Below are 22,027 nucleotides of genomic sequence, written 5' to 3'. Positions count from 1 at the left end.
ACCTGCGACATGACTGCATATTCACCTTTTAGCTAAAATCTTTACATGAGTTTATTTTCCCATTGCTTTTTCTTTTTGTAAGTTTATTCATTTTTTAGTAATCTCTACACCGACCGTGGGGCTTGAACTCACAACCCCGAGATCAGGAGTCCCAAGCTCTACCGACTGAGCCCGGCAGGCGCCCCTCGTATTGTTTTTTTCTGTTACATTTTGTTTTCTCTCAGTATTTGGGATTTCCAGGCACTTAGGTCACTCTTCAATTTTATATTGTGTATGTGTTGAGAACATAATAATATTATAATTCTATATAAATAATTTTCCCCCTTTAGTATGATAAATAAGTAAGAAAATTATCTCAAAATGCATGAATTTGAATGGCATGAATAGAGAAGACAAAGCCTCGTTTCCTTGGTGAAGATATTATCTGAAGGTCTTTGGACAATTTATTGAATGGGGTATTTATTTAACGAAATTCAAGTCCATAGGCAAGTTCATGAGCAATTTTGCTTTTTTTAAAGAAATCTAATGGCTTGGAAATAATGAATTGAAATTCTTATTAAAGCATATGAGTTTTTTCTCAGTTTAATTTCTTCAACATGAAGAAGCCAACATTTGCATGTAAAGCTGGAGGTAATTTAAGTAATTTTGCCTTCAATTCAGCGGACTTTTTTCAGAGTTCGAGGTGCTGAGGGCAGACTCCCAAAATACCCTTCCCCCCCAAACTGGTGGTTAATTTAGATGAAGTTTTAGAGCACAAGAAAAAGCGCACATACTGTAGAACTTGGTGTGGTAGTTAAGGAAAATTTCTCGTAAAAATTTGGCTTTCACAATCAGAGGAAACAGTTGTTAAAAGGAAATCGTTTGTAAGATCCAATTTGGTCATTGTCTTCTACCCTTCATAGACTTTGTTGCTTATAGGAGAGTGAGAAATGAATAGAGAGAGGGATTTCTATGGACATTTAATTAAAGAATTGCCTCAAGCTTTTTGCGTGCCACCTTAACCTAAACTGGGATCGTCTCCTGTTTTCCTGTTTTCTGGTTGGGGCTGGGGCCAGGTGCTAGAAGTATGGTCTCTCCTGTAGAATCACTATTTCCAGTTCGTTCGGATGTACTATAAATGTTCATTCCGTACCATTCAGAGATCGAATGCTCTCCAATCTTATCCGATCCAGAACTTGGGAAATAGGTTCGTGAACAGCATGACTCGATTTTCATTTTGACATGTAAGCGCCCCCAAAGGCATTTAATCCCTTCTTTTCTTTTTTTTTTTTTGAATTGTTTTTCTTTTACATTTTATTTATTTTTGAGAGAGAAAGAGAGGACACGCGAGCGCCAGTGGGAGAGGGGCAGAGAGAGAGGGAGACACAGAATCTGAAGCAGGCTCCAGGCTCTGAGCCGCCAGCACAGAGCCCGACGTGTGGGGCTCGAACTCACAAACCAGGAGATCGTGACCGGAGCTGAAGTCGGACGCTTAACCGACTGAGCTACCCAGGCACCCCTGATCCCTTTAAAAAAAAATCGGGGCTCCTGGGTGGCTCAGTGGGTTAAGTGGCCGACTTCGGCTCCGATCACGATCTCGCGGTCCGTGAGTTCGAGCCCCGCGTCGGGCTCTGTGCTGACGGCTCAGAGCCTGGAGCCTGTTTCAGATTCTGTGTCTCCCTCTCTCTGACCCTCCCCCATTCATGCTCTGTCTCCCTCTGTCTCAAAAATAAATAAAACGTTAAAAGAAATTAAAAAAAATCACATTAGCGATGCTGGAAATCCCTTGCCTAAACTCAAACTTCAGAATGGAATGGAACTCAGTCTCTTGGGCCTGTTAGAGCTTCTCAGCAGAGAGCAGTGGCAAGGAGCACGGGTGACCGAAATTTTTACAAGGAAGTTATTGAATGGACCAGGAAATGCTGCAGGTCCATCAGATTAAAGTGCAGAAACCAAATTATCCTGGATCTCGTAGACTCTTAGCTGTTTGCGGGAGGACGGGAAGCTTTTAATGTCGGTCACCGCTAAGGAACATGGGTTGCTTCAGGACGGGGCACGAATGACGGAATTCCTTAAACTTGATCTCAAAATTCTGGAATGCGAATGAAGCTTGAATCCTCAAGAAGACATTTGAAGAAAATAAAGCAAACATTGTTTCATGTAGCGAGAGCCAAGTCATAGAACCCATTGTCCAAAGACGTGGTGCCCGTTGACGCCAGTAAAATGAGCTCAAGAAAAATTTCTGTCAGGTGACGCCGGAAGAGGGGTCTCTGGTCACTGCAGAAAATAGGGTGCCGTCTACCCAGACCCTTTCCCTAGTGGAGTCAAATCCTGTTGTGCATTAAATACTTTCAGAAGATGCAGGTTCCTCCTAAAAACCCGTAACAATGGATTTTCTTTCTCCAAGGGTGTGTGTGTTTTTTTTAACCTTTTTCTTTTGAGCTGATTTTGCGTGTGCAGAAGAGTTGCAGAAAATACCATGAACAGTTCCTGTATACCCATCAGCCAGTTTCCTCAATCTCACGTTAACAGTGGTACGCCTACCAAGACCAGGAAATGAACGTTGGTGCAAAACGGCCAACGAAACTCCACGTTTTATTCAGATCTCTCACCATTTTCCCACTTGTGTTCTGTTTCCGTTCCAGGATCTCATCCAGGACCCTACAGTCCTTTTAGTTATCTCGTATCCTTTCTCCTCCAATCTGAGTCAGTCCCTCCGTATAAAGGGTGTTTATTACCAAGAATCCCTGGAGATCATGGCTGTTAGGTACATTTGATAATAAGGGGATTTAGAGTGTTGAAAAGTAGTTACGAAAAAAGAATTTTAATCTAGACACTTGTGAGCATCACTGAACGTATAGAGTTATCAGCTCTATTTATTTATTTAAATGTTTATTTTTGAGAGAGAGAGAGAGAGAGAGAGAGCGCGCGTGTGTGCATGCGTGCGCAGGAGGGGCAGAGAGAGGGGAACAGAGGATCCCAAGTAGGTTCTGTGCTGACAGCGGAGAGCCCGATGTGGGGCTCGAACTCGCGAACCGTGAGATCACGACCTGAGCCGAAGTCGCATGCCTAACTGACTGAGCCACCCAGGCGCCCCTACGAGATTTTATTTTTAAGCCATCTCCACCCAACCTGGGGCTCAAACTCACAGCCCCAACTGAGATCGAGAGTCGTGTGCTGTACTGACTGAGCCAGCTGGGCACCCCTTTATTTTAAGACCACCCCAACATCTTCTAAAATCATTTTTTTAATATTTGCAAAATGCTTTAGAAAGTTCTACTTGCTCTGAAAAGTAGTGAGAGGCAGGAACCAAGCTTTGACAATTTGCTCATTTTACTTAAAAGCAAATTGAGCCATAGGGGAGTTGTATATTTTGCATGCACTTGAACAGAAGTTTCAGGCACACTGGCAGGTGGAAAGAAAGACGGCAAATTACCACAGCGATTGAAAAGTAAACCTCATTTCATCAACCTTTTTTTATTATGACAGTAACTGAAATTGAGAAGGAAAGACAAAATCTTCCAAAATTGTATACCCTCGAATAAATCAAATGTTTTACTCGTCAAAAGGTGAGATCGTAAGTGCTTTCAAATGCCTTCAAAATATTTGTCCCGTATGTCTAGTTTGTGTTAAGATTATTTATTTATGTTATGAGAGAGAGAGTCAGCGTGAGCGGGGGAGGGGCAGAGAGAGAGGGAGCGACAGAATCCAAAGCAGGCTCCGCGCTGTCAGGGCAGAGCCCGATGTGGGGCTTGAACTCCATCTCTCTCTCTGCTCCTCCCCTGCTTGTACTCTGTTTCTCTCTCGAAAATAAATAAGCATTTAAAAAATAGAAATAAAAAGAAGATGCTGTATATGAAAGACGAGAATGACAAATTGGGGGACACAGTCCCAAGCTTATTTTATTGATTGATGGCTTCATGATCCAGTTCTGGTGGAACTGAAAGCAGTGGAAAGGCCCGGAATTTCCACAGAGGATGTAACATTTTCCTTTCGTGCTGCCCCACACTCAACCTTTCTCGAATCAACCCCAACGTGGTGATGCCATTTGAAATGAAACCACCTTCTAAGCAAAGAGTCACGATAGGGGAAGGCCTCCCTTGGCCAACACAAGACCCCTGATTTCGGAAGACTCATCATCAGGTTGATGTTGTCGTGAAGGAAGGATGGATGTTCTGTGGGTCTTCTGAGTCGAGGTCTGCCCATAAAGTAGCCAGGCTTGCAGAGGTCGCGGGACTTAGGGCAGTCAGAGTGTCTGCTTTCCCAGAATGCTTCACTTGACTGGGCAATACAGACACGTTGCTTTTCCATGACCTGTGTACCTGGACCCTCTACATTTTCTGCCCAGTACATTTTAATTTCTGTGTTGACCTATGTGCATGGGTCAGGTTATTTGAGTTTCGAGCAAATGCCAAACAGTATTGGCTGCTTTTAAGGCAACCTAGAGAGGTAGAGAAATCAGGGTTTGAGGTTTCTCACCTATTAGGAACCTCCTCTCATTTCCTTGACTTCAGGAAACCCAGTGGGGGTGGGGGAGGGAGGTAGTTTCAGTTGCTTCTCACCTGGGGTCCTCTTTGCTGACGAAAACAGATTAACATGCAGTATTTATTCCTATATGAAGCGTTTAGCTATTACTCCTTTCGGGTAAAATGGTTGAAACTTAACCAAAGCCTTGCGGAGGTAATAACTGAAGGCCAAGGACTTAACCATTTCAGGTTTGGGAACACTCGAGCAAGCGAGCATGTTTCTGCTGCTCGCTCTGTTGCTACACACACTGGGGCCAGCCCTGCCAGTGTCGAATCACATGAGAAGCACGCAAAAGTGAATCTTATAAGAAACTACTAATTATAAATACAGTTTCCTCTGGAACACAGGAAGCAAGCATTTGTCAGGCCTGTGAATGGAAGAATGCTTTCCAAATGAAGCCATTTATGCAGCGTCCTAGGTAGATTGTATTACGTCTCGCGAACTGAACCTACAGGTTACGTGGGCACGTTCCAAAGGATATGGGAGAAATAAAGAACTTGTCTCTTTGGCCGTATCCTTCGAGAAACTTGTATATCTATCTGTTCGGTCTAGACTGGACCCTTCAATAAGTTTTACAGTAAAAATAATTTTTATGGGGGCGCCTGGGCGGCTTAGCCGGTTAAGCATCCAACCCTTGGTCTTGGCTCAGGTCAAGATCTCACAGTTCATGAGATCGAGCCCTGCATCGGGCTCTCTGTCAGCACAGAGCCCGCTTTGGATCCTCTGTCCCCACCCCCCCTCCCGCTCCTCCCTTGCTCCAGCTCACTCTCTCAAGAAATAAATAAAACTAAAAAAAAAAAAAATATGTCGACTCTCAACATAGGTGCTTTGTTAGCTTTTGAGTAATAGTTCATTCAGTTTTTCAAAATAGACATTTATCACTGCAAATCAAGAGCCCTTCAGGAGGTCAGAGAACAAGGCTGTTGTAACGAACAGACCGTTAAACTGTTCCCTCGGTTGGCCATTGTTAACCTGCTCGAGTCTTTATGTTCTGTGAGTGAGCAGTCTGTTTGTGCACTCTGTATGGTTGTTAGCACGTAAGAAGTGTTCGATATCCTATAGCCGCATTGGGTTGCCAGGGCACGTAGTATTATCAGATTTAAGGCCTGTGAAAGAGGCTGCTAAGGTTTTCTCCGTATTGGGGCTTAGGAAGAATACATTTTTCTTCATGTACTTTGAATACGGCATGCTTTTGAAACAGGTCATTTTGGGCTCTCCTTTCTTTTCGTGACTTTGCCTTCAGGATGATTTGATGGCGTTACCAGATAAATCAGAGCGCTCTTTTAAGCCTTAGATTTTCTTTTGGGAACACCTTGCCCTCCGAGCTCTGGGCTAAGGCAAGGGTGCTGATACTGTGTTCCATCTTGTGCTTCTTGTGTTCCTGACAATCACGTACTTCGCCGGAGGGTTGCCAGCCCGTGAGAAGATTTATTCAATCTTAAGACCCACCTTGGCCAGTAGGAGAGAGGTTTGTGGCACTAGGGGAACAGAGTTAAAGGCAGTTTTTTTTTTTAATATTTTTAATGTTTATTTTTGAGAGAGAGAGAGTGAGCGAGTGCAAAGAGAGAGGGAGACACCGAATCGGGAGCAGGCTCCAGGCTCTGAGCTGTCAGCACAGAGCCCGACGCGGGGGCCAAACTCATGAACTGTGAGATCGTGACCTGAGCCAGAGTCAGACGCTTAACTGACTGAGCCACAAAGGTGCCCCGAGTTACGACAGTGTGACTGAAAGAAAGGGGAGGGATGCGGCCGGTCCTGTTTTGGGGTGAACAAGGTGTGTAGGAAATTTCCCTTTAAAAGTCTGCGTTTACTCATTGTGTTGGTTTTTTTTTTTTTAACTTTTTTAAATTTATTTTTGAGACAGGGAGAGCCAGAGCATGAACAGGGGAGGGCCAGAGAGAGAGGGAGACACAGAATCTGAAACAGGCTCCAGGCTCTGAGCGGTCAGCACAGAGCCCGACGTGGGGCTCGAACTCACAGACCTCGAGATCATGACCTGAGCCGAAGTCAGCCGCTCAACCGACTGAGCCACCCGGGCACCCTGTGTTGGTTTTTAAACCCTGGTCCCTCTCACTCTTCTGAGGAACCACATGTTAGAAGATAGGCATATTTGCTAATACAATACCTGGCATAGGGAGACGTGGCGATAATTGCTATTTTCAGAAGAGAAGCATAGCATTTTAGAGTTTGCTGGATCCGTCCCTCCCTGCTTTTTTTTTTTTTTAGGCAGACGGAGAAACTGAGTCCTGAAAGGTTGAGACATCCTTGAGATTATACAGAGAACTCAAGTGGCATATGGTTCATCTAGAAGGTAAAGACGAGAACCACTTCTATTTGATGGACACCCGCTTGCCAAGAAACGCTTTTGCTCCGCTCGGTGAGTGTTGCCCTTCTGATTGCATCACGTTACGATTTTTAAAAGCATGTTAAACTTACGTTGAACAAATACGTGTGTTGCTTTTAAAATGGAGGCTTGCGACAGCATTTCCATCTCTCCGTATGTCACGGCTGAGGCCAGATTAAGCAGCCAATTTCAGATCTGGTGTTTGGAAAGCTCAGATGGAGATTCACTCGAAGTTTTCTGTCAGATCGCAGCTTCTGGAAGCCATTTGCAAACGGCCTTTGATTTACTGGTTAAACTAGGGAGGCTTCTCAGGGGGGCCTGGCTGGCTCAGCCTCGGAGGAGCGTGCGGCTCTCCGATCTCGGGGTCGTGAGTTCGAGCCCCGTGCTGGGTGTGGAGATTATTTTAAAAATAAATAAATAAACTTAAAAATAATAATAAAAAAAAGGATGCTTCTTCTTCCCTTTACCTTACCTCTGAAGCCTCATGCTCCCTGTGTCCTGACTGCTTCCGTTGTGCTGTCCCTCTGTCCCCACGTCTCTGAGCTCTTGGAGGGCACAGGGCCCAGGGGCTCCGTGCCAGGTGGAGGACCCCACCGGGCCGCTCTCTCCTCCTCTCCCTCACCACTGGGGAGTCACAGCGAGCCAGGTCACCTGCCTCGAACCCCCCGGGGGTTCTGATCTGCCGCGCCAGGGTAGAGAATGCTTGTAATAAGTGAAGGACTGGGTTTTGGAGGGTTTTTTTGGTTTTTTTTTTTTTTTTTTTGTTTTTTTTTGGAAAGAAACTCAGAAAGTGACAGGGATACTACAGACTTCTAGTTAGGATCCATGTTTGAGGTGAAAAGACCTCTGCTCGCTCAGAGGTCCTCATTCGTTGAACGCCTGTTGTGCTTAAGAGTAAGCATTCAAGTCCCAGGGCCAAGATCACATAGTTAGTAAACGGTGGAGGGCATTCGTTATTTTTGCGTGTCCGATTCCACCCAACTGTTCTCCGAAAGAAAATAACAAAGCACGTGTTTGGTCTTCCCTTCCATCCCTTTCTTCCTTGCGTATCGCTGTGAAAACAGAAGAGCGATTCTTCAAGGCACATACTTCCGGTTTGGCAGAATCACTGCCTCATCGTTCGACCGTGCATTTATGCAAAAACACACCCCACTTTCTGAAGTTGTACTACGTGCCAGGCTCTGTGCTAGGCGCTCTGGACACAGCCGGGAATGTATTTAAAAATAAGTATTATTTTTACCAAGGCCCGAGATAAAAATTAGATGCTTCACCGCATTTCCCCGTGTTCTTTCTTTACTTATCAAGGGGTCGAAACAAAGCGCCCGAGATGAATTGTCATTTTCCCGTCGACTCACAGAATTACTGAACTGATTGGGTACGTCTGAGATTTCGTAGCCAGCTTCTGAGGGTCTGGGGGAAATGCAAACTAAGTCATTCTATTATTAATAATTTTTAAGGAGGGGGATTCCATTAAGCCTTTACCATGGGTGCCGCTTTAGACTCTTACAGCCTGCTGTGATGATGATAAATGATTTCTGCCCCGTCAGAATTGCCTGGTCTACATGTGCGTTTTCAGCTGAATACGTTTTAAAATCGTAAATTCTATACCTTTAACCAAACTAACCGCCAACTTACATGCTTACTTTGTTGTTCTTCTGTTAATTGTCATAGTTAAAAGAGTCTGGTATTCTGTTATAATAGAATTAATCAGATCATGGGTTACAGACTTGAGTCTTTTATTTTTAATGTTTATTCAGTTTTGAGAGAGAGAGAGAGAGAGATGGAGGGGCTTCAAGAGAGGGAGACACAGAATCCGAAGCAGGCTCCAGGCTCTGAGCTGTCAGCACAGAGCCCGACATGGGGCTCGAACTCATGAACCCCGAGATCATGACCTAAGCTGAAGTCGGATGCTTAACCGACTGAGCCACCCAGGGGTTCCTGAGTCTGCTTTATCAAGCACTCTCCCATATGGTAATTTGCCGTCTGTAAAGCTACTTTCACCTCAGGTCTCCGATTGTAGGATTGCATTTATCCCTTGAAAGAATAGGGGAAAATTCGAGACGCTTTAAAATGATTCCATCATGAGAGTGCCAGTTGTAGGGGAAACGTCTCCCGCAAGAATAACTTGACCAAACATCTGTAAGAGTTTCCCATTTAAAAGTGTTCCGATTGATCAGGTTCTGAGGTCAACCAGAAGTTCTGTCTGTGTGTGTTTCTTTATGTCCTTTCTTCACTGTCAAGGTGTTGAAACACGGAATCCTAGGTTCATTCCCTGCTCTCCAGAACTACCTGGTTTATTCAGCAGAGAGCTCTTGCTCTCTGGAGTATGTCATGCTTGGTTGCTGGAGTCTGTTTCAGGGCCTTCGTGGCTCCAGGGCTATTTCCCCTGGAGTATCTGGGTCATGCTTGGCTTGAGTCACCACACAATGGCTCCTTCTTCTTGGTCCCACAGAATGCCCCGGGCTAGAATCATTACTTCTTTGAATGTCGGTCTTTACTTCTTTGAATGTCAGTCTTTGCTCCTTGGTCTACTAATATGGTGTTTTCCCCCCACCGTGGCTACCCGAGATGGTGCTTCAGATACAGGACTCAAGCACTTTCTAGGTTGTAGACTTCACCAACGTGAAGTTTTATTCAATCACCGAAAGATCCCATAGAATAATTTCTCAATTTGCCAAGGTGAAACTTTTCCATTGGGACCACTATGGCTGACTCTTAGTGCTGGTGGTGGTGAAGTTCTCATTAGTAACTTAACGCTCATTTCTACTTCAGTTACCTGTGTCACTGTTTGAATGCCTGTGTATTCCCCGCCGAAGTTCAAATTCTGCGGTGACGGGAACTGTCCTCACCTTGCCTCACGTACGCAGTGGGTGTCCGGTGAATACTTGTTTTTATGTGTAGTGTAAAGAACACTGAGCTGGGACCCTGGGGGAACTTGGACTCCAGTCCCATTTTTGCCTCAGCAAGGTATGCGACCTTGAGCCGGTCACTTCCCTTATCTAGAACAGAGTCTCCTCATCTTGCGAAATGAGGCCACGGGCAGGGAGACTCATGAGGTGGCTCTCAGCTTTATGAGTCTCGGTTTGTGTCTGACTAAATGGAGGAAGAATTTCAGCCGGCCAGTTGAATGCCACGACTTTGTTTCCATACCCAGGCTGATTCCATTGGAGTGCCCTGCCTTGGGCTGGGAATGGCTGGCCCCTTGCCCTCTCGAGAAGCCTGTGCCAGAACCCGAGTCATCTCCTTTGGGACGTCTGAGTGGTTTCCCAACTTTTTCTGTAGCAGCTGAATTGTCCTTACGATAATAAAAGAGTTAGAAGGACTGGTCATTGTAGGTGGGTAGAAGCCATGTTGGCACTTAGACTTGACTTCATCTCCCATACCTACCTCCCACCCCCAGCACCAGCTCCAGTCCTGTGGTTCCCAGCTCACACCATAGAACATTCTGGTCTGGCCAGGTAATAGGCATTTGGATGACTAGGAGTCTGAAATGTTCCCCCTTAACACCCTTCCCTAAGCCTCCCTGTAACCTCCCCCTCGGTCCCCCCCGCTACTGCTCTCTGACTACTACCAAGAAGATTGGAAACCTCTCCGTGACAACCTGAAAGATCCTGGATCACCTTATCTCTTCTCTGATCCAGGAGGAATCAAAGAAGACTCCAACAGGAACTTACTTCTTCCGCCAGTTCCCCCTCCCCACCCCCCCAAAAACCCCACAACCTATCCAAACTCACCTGAGTTGAAATGTACACCCGCAGTGATCCTAGCATCATTCATAAAACTGGATTCATAGTTACAAACCTGAAAAAGGAACGTCCAGTCCCAGATGGCTTTTCACTGGTAAATTCTAACAAGCGTTGAAGGAAGAAATAACACCAGTTTGAGACTGTCTCTTTGAGGACAAGAGGGAAAACGTCCCAGTGTATGACATGAGGCCAGCGACAAACCCACAGTCAACTCTCATGAACACAGACCAAAAAAAAAAAAAAAAAAAAAAAAAAAATTCATCGAAAGATAGAAGCAATATTAGGGGGCAAATTTATGTGTGTAGAGTTGTTACGTGCCCCTGTCCTTTTAACGTCCGTGGGATCTGTGGTGACACCATTTCTTTCCTTAGGAAGAAATGAGTTTTTTCTTCGTCAGTCTTGCTAGAGGCTTATCAATTTTGATATTGTCGGAGAACCAGCTTTGGTTTCCATTGATATTTTTTTTTCTATTGTTTGTTAGCTTTCAATTTCATTTATTTCTGCCTTTGTCCTTGTTACTTCCCCTCCTTGCTTCGGTGGTGTTTTGGTAGTTAGGGCAGGTGGAAACAGATTATTGATTAGAGACCTTACTTTTTCTCTAATACAAATATTTCATGTAAATTTCCCTCTAAGCACTATTTGAGCTGCATCACACACGTTTTGTTGTGTTGCATTTTTATTTTGGTTCAATACAAAAAAATGTTCCCACTTGAGACTTTTTTTTGGACCTGTAAGTTATTTAGAAGTATGTTGGGGGCGCCTGGGTGGCTCAGTCGATGAAGCATCCGACTTCGGCTCAGGTCATGATCTCCCGGCTTGTGAGTTCGAGCCCCGCCTCAGGCTCCGTGCTGACAGCTCAGAGCCTGGAGCCTGCTTCCGATTCTGTGTCTCCCTCTCTCTCTGCCCCTCCCCTGCTCTCATTCTGTCTGTCTCTGTCTCTCAAAAAATAAAATAGAAATGATTAAAAAATTAAAATGATAAAGAAAAGAAGTATGGTGTATAATTTCCAAGAATTTAGAAGTTTTCCTTTTCTCTTTTTGTTGTCTCTTTCTGTTCTCTTTTGTTTTGATTTCTAGTTTAATTTCATTACGGTCAGAAGACATACTCTGTATTATTTCAATTTGTTTAAGTTTTATACTTGGAGGTATGGTTAGTCTTGGTGAATGTTTTTCGAGTAGTTTAGAAGAATACATATTCTGTTTTTGTTACTGTTTTATAAATACTAGATTTAGCTGGTTGGTGGTATTTTCTATTTACCATTTCCATATATTACTGAGCGGAATGTTGAGGCTTCCAACCGTAACTTTAGATTTATCTCTTTCTCCGAAGTCTGTCAGTTTTTGCTTCCTTTATTTTGAAGGTTTGTTGTTGGGTGCAAACACGTCCTGTCTTGTCAACTTGACCTTTTTATTGTTATGTAATGTATTTCTTTGTCCCTGGCAGTTGGCTTTGTTTTGAAGTCAGCTTTGTCTGATACATAGATATAGATATAGATCTAGATATATAGCCACTCCATCTGTTTTTTTAAGTTGTCTCTATATCCAACTTGGGGCTCGAACCCACAACCCCGAGATCAAGAGTCACAGGCTCCTCCGACTGAGCCAGCCAGGCACCTACCCCCACTCCAGCTTTCTTTTGAGCAGTGTTTGCATATCATCCCTTTCTCCCTCCTTTTACTTTTAACCTACCTATTAATAGTATATTTCACGTGAGTTTTTGTTGAGATATAGTTGGCTCATATTTTTTAATTCATTCTCACGGTCTCTGTCCTTTAATTTACATGTTTAGACCATTTAAGTCGAATACAGTTATTGATCTGCTTGGATTTATGCCTACTGTTTGATTATTTATTTCTTTTCAGTTTCTTCCCTTGATTGTCATTCTGGATTCCCGTGTTCTGCCTTCTTTTGCGTTATTTTAATGTTCCTTAGTGTTTTATTTTAATGGATCTCTTGTATGCCTCCTATGTCTTTGTGTGTGTGTGCGCGCGCGTGTGTGTGTGTGTGCACGCGTGTTTGCGTGTTTGGGTGCATGCTGTAAGGATTCCAATATACATACTTGATGGTGGATTCAGAGTCAGCATTTTACCTCTTGAAGTGCAGTGTGGAGACCTTACCCCTCTTCTTTTGTTACATTTATCTTCGGGTTACAATGGCATACACTGAAACCCCCATAGACAATGTTATAATTCTTGCTTTCAACAAAGAGCTCAAGAGGAGACGTATGGTGTTTTATATTTACTCAGATGTTTACCATTTCTGCTGCTCTTTTCTAATTTTTAATGTTCCCCATTTCCATCGTGGTATCATTTCCCTTTTGTCTGAAGAGCTTTCTTTAGCTATTATCTTAGAGGAAGTCAGCTGCCAGTGAGTGAGCTTCTTAGATCTGAGAATATCTGTGTTTCACCTTCATTCCTGAAAGACAGATTCGCTGGATATAGAACTGAGTGTTGGCAGTTCTTTCCCAAAGTGCTTAAAAAATACTGGGCCACCTCCTTGTCTCCTCCACGGTTTCCAGTAAGGAATCTGTAGCCTTTTGAGTTTTTGTGCTTCTAGGTAATAGGCCATTTCTCCCTCGCTGCCTTCAAGATTGTTTTGGGTCTCGTTTTTTCTTTGGGCCTATCCTAGGTGAGGTTTGCTCTGCGTTTTGAATTTGTAGATTTGTGCCTCTGGGGAAATTTAGCAAATTCTCAGCCACTAGTTTGTTAAGTTTTTGTTTGTTTGTTTTGTTTTCTGCCATGCCCTCTCTCTCCTCTCTTTTTGGGACTTCCAGGACACAAAATGACAGACCTTCTGTTACTGTCCCTTGAATCCCTTGGGGGCTCTGCTGTTTTGTTTTCAATCCTGTATCTCTTTGTTGTACAGATCGGCCAATTTCCCTGGTTCTGTCCTCAGGTTCGGGCACTCTTCTCTCCATGCTGTGTTCAGCCTGTCCAGGAGGTTTTGTTTTCCGTTATTTCATTTCTCAGTTCTAGAATTGCCCAGCTTCTGTGTCTCTGCCCAGACTTCTCCCGTAGGTTTCACGGTTGCCTGTGACTGGTTGCCGGAGCAGTGTTCTAATAGCTGCTTTCAGGTCTTTTGGATTTTAGCCAGGACGTTTTGAATGTTATGTTACGAGCCTCTGGATCTTGTTTAAATCCCATGGAGAATGTTGACACCTTTGTTTTAGCAGGCAGTCGACTTGGTTATGTTCAGGGAGCAAGTTCTAACCCAACCTCCTGTGACTGTGGCCCCCCGGTGTTCTTAGTTTCAGGTAGGCTGTTTAGGATGAGATCCATGCTGGGGGCGGGGGGGCCTGGGTGGCTCAGTCAATTAAGCGTCCGTCTTCGGCTCAGGTCATGATCCCACGGTTCATGGGTTCGAGCTCCGCATCGGGCTCTGTGTGGACGGCTGGGATTCCCAATCTCTCTCTCTATCAAAATAAATGAACTTAAGGGGGGGGGGGGCGGGGAAAGGACGAGATCCATCCATGCAAAGCTCATGGGTGAGCACAGGAGTTTATAAACAATTTATGGGGTGCCTTTTCCTGAGCTGCTCCCTCTACCTAATTTCTTTAGTACTTCCCGATTGCAAGGGGCTTCCCTGTTTCGGTCATTTAGCTACCAAGCTTGGTCAAGAGGACAGAGAATAAAAAAAAAAAAGCATGGTCTCACCCCATCTTCTTGGAACCACAGCTACGCGGAACGTAGAGGAAGGCTCTTGGCCCTCAGAGTTCTGGCCCTGCAGGCTGCCATTGCCACTGGGGGGTGGGGGGGGGGTTGTGACCTGAGAGGACAGAGCGAAGGAAAACAAAACAAAACAAAACAAAAAATAACCGGGGGATTTCCCCCGCTCTCTGAGCATCAGGAGTTCTTTCCTGCTCCCCGAGCCAAAGCTGACAGTGCGTTGGGGTCAGGCCGTGGGGTAATACTGGAGGAGACAGTCATGGGAAACTCACTGGCCCTTTGGTGGCATTTTGAATTCCTGTCTTTCCTAATCTTTCCTGTCTTTCCTAGCTGCTCTGTGCAGTCTCTCCAGGTTTTCTAGTCTGGTACCCTGGGAAAAGCAGGACGATGGAGTGTGGGCGCTCTCTTTTTTGCCCAGCCGGAACCTCTCTGGCCATTTTTTGAATATGGAAAATAGTAGGGGTCTAAACAATGAGTGCATTAACTGCCTCTTACCCAGCTTTACGTCTTTGCCTGAGAAACCACCTTAGGACCCACATGCATCTTTTAGGAGGAAGGTAGGATTAATACTGCCCGTCACCTGATGAAACAAACAATTGCTTCTTTCTTGATTCTATAGCTGAAAGGAAATGGGGAGTACTTTTCTCATTAAATCTGTTTTATTTAAATGAACGTTCTTTTTCAAAGACCAGGGTTAGGCATACAACTCACATATTTCTTTTTTTATTTAAAATAATTTTTTTATAGTTTATTTATTTCGGAGAGAGAGAGCTCACGCGAGCCGGGAGGGGCAGAGAGAGGCGGACAGAGGATCTGAAGCAGGCTCCGGGCTGACAGCCGAGGGGCTTGAACTCACAAACCATGAGACCACGACCTGGGTCGAAGGGGGACCCTTAACCAACTGAGCCACCCAGGCGCCTCAACAACTCCCAAGATTTCTGAAATCCTTCTAGTCCCAACTAGAAAAGGACCGGGAAGGTCATGCTTCTGTAAATCTGAATCCAGCAGGCACCCTCTGTCTCCTAAGGGAAGAAGCATTTCTTTAATGAAGATCGCTTTGTTGTGCACATTTTTCAGCATCCTGTTTTCCATTCCCAAGGTCCTATGTGCTTATTGTAATTCCTGGAGAAGTGATGATCGTGAAAATCGTTTAGTTAACACGAGAGAGAGAGAGAAAGAGAGAGAGAGAGAGAGAGAGAGAGAGAGAGAGAACGAGCTTCTGTGAACATCCAGAGTGAAGTTGCAAATCCCTCCCTTTGCGCTAAATGGTTAAAGGGGTCACCAGGGTGGTGCATGATATTCAAAGACCTGTTGTTCAGGAGGGGTGGGGAGCAGGAAGCTCCTGGTTGTTAGAAGAGAATGGAATGTTTCAGGGAGTGAGGGTTTGTCACGGTGGGAAGGTCTGGCTCCAGCTTGAGCCCACTCACAGGATGTCAGGGGGAAGTGTGACTAAGGTCACGGCCACGCCACGTGGTGGGCCAGCTGGAGCCAGAGCAGGGGCCCCTGTGGCCACACATCCTGAGTTTCCATGGTCTAATGCAGTGGGCTTGACCGAAAGGGTGGATGCAGGATGCTGGCTGGGCGTGCGGAGTGCGTGGGCTGTATGTCTTAAGTGACAGTGGGTGGAGATTACAGTATTTCATCTGCTTTTCCTTTGACACCTTTTAAAGCTACAGCCCACGTTTTTCAAAGGTGTATGCCTGTGTCAGCCGGAGGCCTCTTAAACCCCTTTGAGTGCTCCAGAACACAGGGAAAATTTCCATTTGACCGCCATGTGCCACAAATGGGGAAATTTCACGTGAGATCGAGAACCTGAAACGCCATGCCCGTTGAGCAGTTTATCAGGGGGTTATTTTGAAATCCTTCTCCCGAGATTTTCAGATGCTGCCGTATCTGAACGTGGCTCCTAACTTTTCTTGGGAGAGAAGGGCTGGCTCTTCAGGATGCCTCGCAGCTTGGGTCTCAGGATTTCAGCAGCTCTTTGCTGTTGTCGCCCCGTCTGACGGGTTGGATGTGCCCTTAGAGGAAACGGAATGTATTTTTCGTCGCCGGGGTGTATCGTCCCTACGGAACACGGGAGAGTATATGTCAGGTATATGTCAGCTGGGAAGAGTATTTTGCCGATGAGTTTCAACGCTGCTGGCGTGCTTCAACTCTGCGCCTCCTTGAACAGTGCCTAGTATTTTCCTCATTGCAAAGCGGTTAAACGAGGCTCCGAAGATTGGTCTTAGAAGTTTTATCCTCCGTCCCGATTTGAGAAGGTCTCACGTCCGCCTCACTAAAACTGGGGAAGCGTTCCTCTCTCCTCTCCGCCCTCCCCCAACAAATGATTTTGAAAAAAAATGCTCCAAGGAAGGAGGGAAAGGATTTTCTTCAGATTAGTTAGGTAGTTTAAATTCAGACCTTTTGAGTTCAAGTATCACCATAGAAACACGGGTGGGAGGCTGTTAAGTACTGGAGGCTATTATTGTTAGACATCATTGTTGAGGAGTGCTGCATTTTTCAGTCCGTGCCTCCTGGCAGGAATTCATTGAAGTGTAAAAAGCATTTCCTTTAAAGTGCTAAGTATTTATTTAGTTCCGGTGTTCTTCCTAAAAATTAAAGACTTGCATTCCTCCTACGGGGAGCGAAAAGATAGCATAAATCACAATCCTTAGTTGTATCATTTTGACTGTAATTGCCACGTTCAAGGTAGGAGGGTACCTGGAAAACAAGGTACCTGAAAGAGACAGGTAACGGCTCGAGAGGCTGTGAAGTCTTCAGCAGAAAGGAAAAAGTGGGGAAACCACCCCCACCCACTTCGTTGAAGTGAGTTTATAGGTTTGAAAGAAAATCAATTGAGCGGGGTGGTTCAGTTTGGCTTTGGTTGGGCGGGGGGAGGATCTGAAGGAGAGGATACAGGGATGGGTGTGTTTGGGGACTTATAACACTGGTTCTCAGCTGACTTTGCCCCCAGGGGACATTTGGCAGTGTTTGGAACCGGGTTTTCATTGTCACCTAAGGGGTGGAGGCCAGGGTTGCTGGTAAACACCTTATAATGCATAGGACAACGTCCCTCCCTGTCCCCCCAAAACAAATGATCTGGCCCCAAATATATCAAAAGTGCTCATGTGGAGCAACTGTGACTTATTTTTTAACGTTTATTTTTGAGAGCGAGCGAGAGAGAGACAGTGCGAGCAGGGGAGGGACAGAGAGAGAGAGAGAGAGAGAGGGAGACATAGAATCGGAAACAGGTTCCAGGATCTGAGCTGATGGCACAGAGCCCGACGCGGGGCTGGAACTCACAAACCGCAACATCATGACCTGAGCCGAAGTCGGAGGCTCAACCACCTGAAACACCCAGGCGCCCCAATAACCGTGACTTCAAATTAACACAGAAAAGACACTAAAACCAGGGCCCTCCCTTCGTCACTGAGCTGTGTGGAAGAAATTTCAGCTGGAGGCATCCCTCTTAGCACATAGCTATATCTATCTAAATATTATTTCTAGACTTCTCAGAGAGTAGTTGACTACAGCTCGCTCACGAAAAGGATTGCCTTGGCGATTTCCACGGTCCATTATTTTTTTTTAGGTTCTCATTTTCAGGGTTCACTTCTTTTCCTCAAGCCCAGATTTCCCATCGTATAAATTTGGCTTCTACTTCATTTCATCTCTCCACTGTGGAGGTAATAATTAGCTGGTGGCCATTCGGCGTGAAGGACTCTTTTGTCCAAGGTATTTAGAGGCTGCTCTTAACATTGCCCCTGAGACTTAGATAACCATCAACCAGTCAGCAGCGCTAGGGGCTGTTAACCTTGCTGAGATCCCTGCTAAGTACGAAATAGTAGGGTGGAAAAGTCAGAATACAATGCACTGTAAGAATCCGGCTGTGTTAACATCAAGTGGCATTAATAATTAATTTCTTGCGAAGAAAACGCCTAAGTTCTATTCTTTTTTTTTTTTTACTTCTTTATTATTTATTTATTTATAGTAATCTCTAACACCCAGTTTGGGGCTCGAACTCCCCACCCACGAGCCCCAGAGTTCCGTTTTTAAATGTCGAGATTGTGCCCGGAGACTCACAGATTGAGTTGCAAAGCCTCAGCAGTGGAGAGGTCCCGGGGCTCCCATCCACCATCCAAACAGGTTCCTTTCTTCAGTGTCCCAAGTGGTCACAGATTTGTAAAAGGTAGTGGACCCGTGGTATCTGGCACGATCTGTCATTCTCAGGCATTTTGGAACACCTAACTGCTGTTTTAAATGTCAGAACGCTAAAATCGATGAAGACAGAATTTAGCCCAGACCGAAAGGATAGGTGGACGGAACAGCAAATAGAACAATCTGGTCTGCTGGCTTTCTAAAACGAAACCTTTTCTCATAGTCCTGGGAGAAGACCAAATGTCTGCTTCTTAGTTTTATTTTATTTATTTATTTATTTATTATTTATTTTTTTTTAATTTTTTTTTTCAACGTTTATTTATTTTTGGGAGAGAGACAGAGCATGAACGGGGGAGGGGCAGAGAGAGAGGGAGACACAGAATCGGAAACAGGCTCCAGGCTCTGAGCCGTCAGCCCAGAGCCCGACGCGGGGCTCGAACTCACGGACCGCGAGATCGTGACCTGGCTGAAGTCGGACGCTTAACCGACTGCGCCACCCAGGCGCCCCATGCTTCTTAGTTTTAATTAGGAGGTGTGCTTTAGCTGCCCGAAAAATAAATGATCTCTGCCCTCTTAAAATTACATTTTGAGAAGATTCTACCACTATCTCCACCAAAAAAAAAGAAGAGGTATAATGTGGCTATAAAATAACACACAAATAGAACCATCTTCTCAGTTATAGACAGTAACTGTCAATTTTAAGAAAAATAAAGATTTTTCCCCCCTATATAACCTTTTCAAAAAACCTTGAACACGGACATACAGGCTTTTGTTGTCATGGTTCACTGAATATTAACCTTTTGCTTGCTAACAATTGAAATTCCACAGAAAATACAGAACGGCCTTATCATTTAAAGCAATATTTAAAAAATACACCCCTTGGGGATGCCTGGGTGGCTCAGTTCGTTAAGCAGCCAACTCCTGATTTCAGCTCAGGTCTGGATCTCACGGTTCAGATCGAACCCCACGTTGGGCTCTGCACTGACAGTGCGGAGCCTGCTTGGGATTCCTTCTCTCCCTCTCTCTCTGCCCCTCCCCCTTTAACATAAATAGTCTTAAAAAAAACATATATATATATATATATATATACATCTTGCTTTGAAAAGACTTCTATATTATATTGTTTTATATGTTTTCCTACTGAATTTTTTTTTAATTTTTTTTAATGTTTTATTTATTTTTGAGACAGAGAGAGACAGAGCATGAGCGGGGGAGGGGCAGAGAGAGAGGGAGACACAGAATTCGAAGCAGGCTCCGGGCTCCGAGCTGTCAACCCAGAGCCCGACGCGGGGCTCGAACTCACGGACCGCGAGATCGTGACCTGAGCTGAAGTCGGACGCTTAACCGACTGAGCCACCCAGGCGCCCCCCTACTGAATTTTTAAAAAATTTCCTGAGGGGGAGAGAATCTACTGAAAAGGGTGGTAAGTGATTTTCACTCTGGGTCTGTTCTTTTTATTTTTGTTTCTCCGCAGTTTGAATCTCTCAAAGAGCCCATTACAATTACTTAGAAACTTGGCCTGAGATACAGTTTTCTGTCTGCTTCTAACAAGGTGGCTCTGAGTGAGGCCCTTGCCCTCTCAAACCAATTTTGTTAAAACGATGTTTTTAAAAATTTTTTAATGTTTTTATTTATTTTTGAGAGACAGAGTGTGAGCAGGGGAGGGGCAGAGAGAGGGAGACACAGAATCTGAAGCAGGCTCCAGGCTCTGAGCTGTCAGCACAGAGCCCAACGTGGGGCTCAAACTCGCAAACCTCGAGATCAACCGCGGACCCTTAACCGACTGAGCCACCCAGGCGTCCCCCAAGTTTGTTAACTATTAAAATGAGAGAGGAAAACCAGTGCTGGAGGGGATAGATGAAACAAGATTGGCAGAGACAATCTTTGAAGCCAGGTAAAGGTAACGTTGGTTCATTATACTACTCTCTCAACTTTTGTACGTGCTTTTTAAGAACATCCTTATTAATAAAAATATTTTTATTTATTTTTTTAAGTTTATTTATTTTGAGAGAGAGAGAGAGAGAGAGGAAGAGAGAGAATCTCAAGCAGGATCTGCACTGTCAGCACAGAGCCCGATGTGGGACTTGAACTCATGAACTGAGAGATCATGACCTGAGCTGAAACCAAGAGTCGCATGCTTGACCAACTGAGCCACCCAAGCACCCCCCCCCAAATTTTTTTTTAAAGGGTGACAGAAATATATAAAAGTGTATCTTGTTCTAAGACTACCGTTGGTGTTCTCAAAAGGTCAGGGGGAAGATCTGAATATACTTCAAGGCCAAGTGCAAAGGCCGGCCTGGCATGGGATCAGTTCAGGACCTGTATTTGGTGAGTGGAAGATGAAGGGACTAGATGTGAATGTTTGAGGAGGGTTACACCTAGAAATTCCTTAGTTAGACCCGGCTGACTGTCTCTTTTTGAGGGGGGGAGGATATATTCTCAAAAACACATTTTTAAAACCAGTTTATTTATTTAATAAATCTCTTTGCCCGACATGGGGCTCGAACTCACAGCCCTGAGATGAAGAGTTGTGATGCCATCACAACATGTGCCCTCCTTCATCCCCATCACCTGTTTCCCCCCTCCCCACCCCCCCTCCCCTCTGGTAACCATCACTTTGTTCTCTATAGTGAAAGAGTCTCTTTCTTCCTTTGTCTCTCGTTTTTTCTTTGCTCGGTATTTGTCGATATTTTTCTTTGCTCGGTATTTGACGGTATTTGTCTTTCTCTGACTGACTTATTTTGCTTAGTGTTACACACTCCAGGTCTGTCCCTATTGTCGCAAATGGCAAGATCTCATTTTTTATGGCCGAATGATACTCCATTATATATGTATACACACACACACACACACACACACACACACACACCGTGCGTCTTCATTCATTCATCTATCCATGGATGCTTGGGTTGCTTCTATAATTTGGCTATCGCCATAATGCCGCTATAAACATTGGGGGTGCATATAGCCTTTGAATTAGTGTTTTTCTTTTAATTTGTTTTTGTACATTTATTTATTCTTTAGAGCCAGAGAGGCAGAGCACTGGTCGGGGAGGGATAGAGAGAGAGGGAGACAGGATCAGAAGCAGGCTCCGGGCTCTGAGCCGTCAGCACAGAGCCTGACGTGGGGCTCGAACTCAAAAACCGTGAGATCATGACCTGAGCCGAAGTCAGACGCTTAACCGACTGAGCCACCCAGGTGCCCCTGAATTAGTGTTTTTGTATTTTGGGGGGTGAACCCCCAATAGTGTGATTACTGTATCAGAGTAGAATAGTTTTATTTTTAACTTTGAGGGACCTCCATACTGTTTTCCAGAGTGGCCGCACTCGTTTGCGTTCCCACCAATAGACCTGGCTTCCGTAAAGCCTCCAGCAGAAGGCACTTTTCCAGTGAAGCCTATTGTGTGCTCATCCTCTTCAGCCTATTGTTTTCCTTTTACCTGAAAACTGGCCCAAACCATTGCCAAAATCTTACATGCTGTCAGCAAGATGATCAAGAATTCCTTCAGCCCTGGTAATTCTAGGATCTGCTCATTTCGGGGACGCTTTGATCTTTGCCCTCAAGCTCCGATTAAATGTCTCATGTCAGTGGTAAGAGTTGTTTCTTTCTTGTTTTTTTAAAACATTTTTA

This window comes from Acinonyx jubatus, chromosome X, assembly GCF_027475565.1.
Source record: "Acinonyx jubatus isolate Ajub_Pintada_27869175 chromosome X, VMU_Ajub_asm_v1.0, whole genome shotgun sequence".
NCBI lineage: Eukaryota > Metazoa > Chordata > Mammalia > Carnivora > Felidae > Acinonyx > Acinonyx jubatus.
The sequence above is the reverse complement of the archived record's forward strand: the minus strand, read 5'-3'. Positions refer to the sequence as shown.